A 5,000-nucleotide genomic window follows, 5' to 3' on the forward strand; every position below is an offset into this window, starting at 1 on the left:
TCCCAGGCGGTCTCCCATCCAAGTACTAACCAGGCCCGACGCTGCTTAGCTTTCGAGATCGGACGAGATAGGGCGTTCTTTTTTTTTATTTTTTTTTTTATTATTGTAATAAAAACATCTGTACAAATAGAGGTTTGACTCAAGATCCAAACATTCGTGAACAAACATCAGTAGGGATGTCCAACGATAGACAGTCGTAACCAAGGATGCATTTTAAAAATGAAAGTCCAGACTGTTGTCAGCAGAGAAAGTTACTAGTCCGTTGTTTACTGCCAAGTCGTCTTGAAAACGTTGGGGTCGATGTTCCTGAAGATGGGTGAGATGGGAGATGACCAACGATTTGAAGATGGACCAGTGATCGCCTTTCCTTTTTTCATGCAGGTGGATGTTTCTTGTGATGACGATGGAATGACGTGCTATGGCCAAGAGCAGCTTGAGGGCTTTGACATTTAGGCCTTTCCATGGTGAAGGGATGATACCGAACAGGAGAAGCCAGGAATTCTGGTCACCGCCACCACCGACTACCGGCGAGGGGAGTTTCACCCCCAGCCTCCTGGCAATGAGATCTTCTAGTCTGGATCTGAAATGTCGCACGACTCGGCATTGGAGAATGAGATGGTGAAAATCCTCCGGTTCCTCTCCGCACACTGGACATGTCCTGTCATAGGCACTTGGTAGAAAAGCATGCAGCGTTGTACATGGAAAGATTATCCTGTGTCTTATTTTAAAATCAGTGTTACTTACCTTGGGTGGAGTACACCAGTTAAACATGTCAGCCCAGATGGACGAGGGAGCCAGGGTGGGGTATGCCTGACGCCACGCGTTTTCTGCTGTTGGCTTTTTCAGTATTTTGGTTAGCAACACATGATAGAGTAGTTTTGTTGTGCACTCTGCCAGTCTAGTCGGTCGAGCCCCAAAGGTCAGCACATAATTTAAATCTGACTTCGTGGTGGTGTCTTCACTCTGTGACATCCGCCCCAGAAGGTGCCCCCAGTGGCAATGCACGGAGTCTCTGATTTTTCCCACTGAGCGCAACACAGTGGCCCTTCGAAAGGGAACTTTGTGGAAGCGAAACAAGGTGCGAATGCGTTCAATGTTAAAATTCCCTTTCTGGTCTAATAAATCACCCATTGTTCTGATGTGTGCACTTTCTAAAACCCCACTTAACATCCTTTCCCCACTCCCTGGCTCACCGCCCAGGAGATCGGGATTGAACCTAAGTGGAATGTTCTGCAGTTGATGGAGTGACATTGGCTCTGTCCTAACCCATGGCCGCAATGCCCACCACGCCTCTAAGATTTCTTTTTCGAAGGGGTCCAGAGGGGGGAACATCGTGCGAGGCAACATCTGGCAGAGATTGAAGACGCCGTAGCAGCCTAGACCCTCTAAAATTGGCAGAAGAAAATCCTTCCAGGGAGCTGAGAAGGCAGGATTTAAAAACTTTCTGAGCAGCTTCAAGCGTAGTGCAGCCTTTTTTGTGCCAATGTCTGTCAAATTTAAGCCACCTGCTTGGACATCACCGATCAAGGTATAGTGCCCAATGAAACCTCTTTCCCTCTTCCACATGAAATAATTAAAAGTTAAATTTAATCTATTTAAAACATTCGCGGACATGTGAGTGACAGTCAGTGAGTGAATTAATTTTGAAATACACAGGTTATTGATGACCAATATTTTCCCTTTCAGAGTTAAATTCCTGAATTTCCACATATCTAAAGTGGATTTTACTTGTGGTAAAACTGTTTCCCATTGCTGTTCATCACAACGAGAAGTGTTCTCCCCAATCCAAACACCAAGGATTTTTTGGCTGAGTGTGGCCTCTTTAAAACCCCAGGTCTTTGGCACAGCGCTGGTGGTACCAAAAACGGCCATGGTGGACTTATCAAAATTGACTTTTGCACCCGAGGCTTGGCAGAAAATGTTGAGCTCGTTGAGAGCTACACTTAGACTCTCCACGTCTCTGACAAACAGGTTTGTATCGTCCGCATACTGTAGAATCTTAACTTCGCGTCCACTTGGTGTCCAAATGCCTTTTATGCTGTTATTTTGTTTGAGGAGGGCCGCAAGTGGTTCTACAACAAGGCTAAAGACTAGTGAGGACAGGGGGCACCCCTGTCTCACTGACCTTCCCAATTTAACAGGTCCTGTCAGTAGTCCGTTCACTTTGATTTTACTGGCTGCGTTTGCATACAGACGTTTTATCCAATTGGTAAAGGAAGACCCAAATCCAAATTTGTCAAGCACCTTCCATAAAAAAGAGTGCTCCACCCTATCAAAGGCTTTTTCGAAATCGAGGCTGACATGAATTCCGCACGAGGCAGCCATGTGTTTAGTTAAATACTTTATACTTAAAATAGTGTCTGAAATATCCCTTGTCGGAATGCTATATGACTGCGTTTCGGAGATGATGGTACCTATTACTTTTTTGAGACGAGCTGCTAAAACTTTGGCTAAGATTTTATAGTCAGTGTTCAAAAGACTAATCGGTCTATAGTTGCTCAATTGTTCAGACGCACCTTTCTTGTGTATTAACGTAACGGTACCTTCGCAAAATGATGAAGGGACCAGATCTTTTTTTTCCATGTGATGAAACAAATTGAGCAAGATAGGTGACAGCTTTTTCATAAAAGCCTTAAAGAACTCAGCCGTTAGACCATCGCAACCTGGGCTTTTTTTATTATTTAGATCTTGGATTGCCTTTGTGATTTCGAATTCGGACATTGAGTTGTCGCACATGTCTTTATCGTCCACACTCAGTACACGGTTTAAGGCGGCTATGGCCTCTGTGGCATGATCTGTCAACGGTTGTCGGAATTTGAAGAGATCAGTATAGAAAAATTCGACCTCTTCTAAAATGTCATCAATGTCCGTGACCATTGCGTGAGATTTGTGAGACCACAATTTAGATATATATGCTTTTCCTTGTTTATTTTTTTCCAGTCCCAAAAAGTACGCTGTTGATCGCTCGCCCTCTACAGCATTTTGAGCTTTGGCCCTCAGGGCTGCCCCTCTACACTTCTTTGCTTCAAGCAGCTCGAGTTTATGTTGCAGCGAGAAAAATAACGGGTCCACAGGCCCACGTGTTATCGCCGCAGATAGAGTTATTTTCAGCAATTGGTCTCTCACAGTGTTCTCCTCTAATTTTTCCACCCAAGACTTAGCTCTACAATGATTAATTGACAATTTTTTTAAACGTAGTTTGACACTTTCCCACCAGTCTGTGATCCTGTCTACATACTTAGACTCCTCCTTTATCCCATCAAGAAAATAGTTTACTTTTGAAATAAAGCTCTCATCTTCTAGAAGCGAATTATTGAAGACCCAGAGACCACCGGTCCGCCTGCTTTTGTATAGACATAGATCAAACGACAGTAGCGCGTGATCACTCTGTCCAGACCATGTGTACTTGGGATTGTCCAGTCTCTGCGCAAGGGAAGCAGACGCTAAGCACAAGTCAATGCGCGATTGTTTAAGCGTGCCCAGTACTATTTGTTTGCGCGAGAAAGCCCTCCCCCTGAGGTTTAGGGTTCTCCAGATTTCTAACATATTGTTGTTGTTGATCAAGTTCAGTAGACAATTTCTGCTGACATCATTTTTGTAGGTGTTGTTGACACTAATGTCCAATTTACTCAGGGCGACATTGAAGTCGCCAGTCATGATTGTTCTATTGTTGACAAAAGAAAACACATGTAAGAAAAAGTCTCGTCTTTTTAGCTCCAGGTTTGGTGCATGGAGGTTGATGAGTCGGAGAGGCAATGAGCCATTAAAGTCTACCACTATAAATCTGCCCCCCGGATCAGCATGCACCAGGTTGGGGTGGCCCAGTGCACAGGTCCTAGACAGGATTGCTACGCCACAAGACCTGGGGGAGCCGAGGGCTACATGTACAGAGCCACGTACCATGCGACGAATCTTGTCAACATGCTCTTGGCTCCACCAGGTCTCTTGCAGACAAAGAACATCCCACTTTGTGTTATGTAAAATGTTGTCAATTTTGAGGTTGCTCCGCAGCCCGCAGGCATTAGCTGACACAAGGAGAACAGTCATTATAAAGATAGGAGGGGAAGAGGCTTATCACTTAGACTTCTTCGATCTTCCTTTTCTCAAGCCTTCAGATTGCCTCTTTTTGGGTTCCGCTGTGCTGTGTTCCATTTTGTCATCAGACAATTTACAACTGTCATGACACTTGTCGACCGGTAAGGGGGCTTCTGCCATGTGGCATTGCGGCATCATTTGGGGCAATGATGAGCCTTCAGGCTGACCAACATTCCTCCCCACCGCAGATATCTCGCTCTCTCCCGTATCGCCGGTGCACGAGGCATTTAGGGAGGTCGGCAGGGAAAAATTGATACTGCTGATCCTTTCTGGATGTTGTTTCTTCCCCGGCCTAGGGATACAACTTTCCATAGTTGTCCCCCCCCTCTCAGGGGCAGAGAGTGGAATCTGCCCAACACTCACCCCCTTCAAAGGTTCGGCCCCGGTCGACATGGGATCAGGGGTAGGGCGATGCGCACCCCCCCCGCCTCGTTCGTGAGTAGAGCTAGGATTTTGACCTATAACTCCCTCCACTACAGGCACCCTTGTCCCACACAGCACTGTATCAGAGCTCATCTCACTATTCTCAAACAGGTGAGCTTTTGAAAGGTTTGTTTCTGGCAGGCGGACAACCGGCTTTGCGATAGTGGGACTGTCTTCCATTTCTATCGGTGCGGCCACAGAAATATCCTCGCCACAAACACAAAGGACAGGGTATTGTCTGCACACACCACAACGACGAAGGTGAGTCTCATTACATTCTCTGGCATAATGCCCCTGCTTGCCACATTTCCGGCACAAGAATTCCGGACAATCCCTGTACACATGTTCCGGGGACAGGCAACCTCTACACACTTTGACCTGTCGATCATGGATCACCCTGAAATATTCAGGCCCTGAGGCAGTGATGAAGCGAGCAGAATATGGTAAAGATTTTACAGTGTCAGTAAATCTTACTTTAACAA

Source organism: Idiotropiscis lumnitzeri, chromosome 8 (genome assembly GCF_059441095.1).
Source record: "Idiotropiscis lumnitzeri isolate Australia: NSW breed Sydney's pygmy pipehorse chromosome 8, RoL_Ilum_1.0, whole genome shotgun sequence".
Classification (NCBI taxonomy): domain Eukaryota; kingdom Metazoa; phylum Chordata; class Actinopteri; order Syngnathiformes; family Syngnathidae; genus Idiotropiscis; species Idiotropiscis lumnitzeri.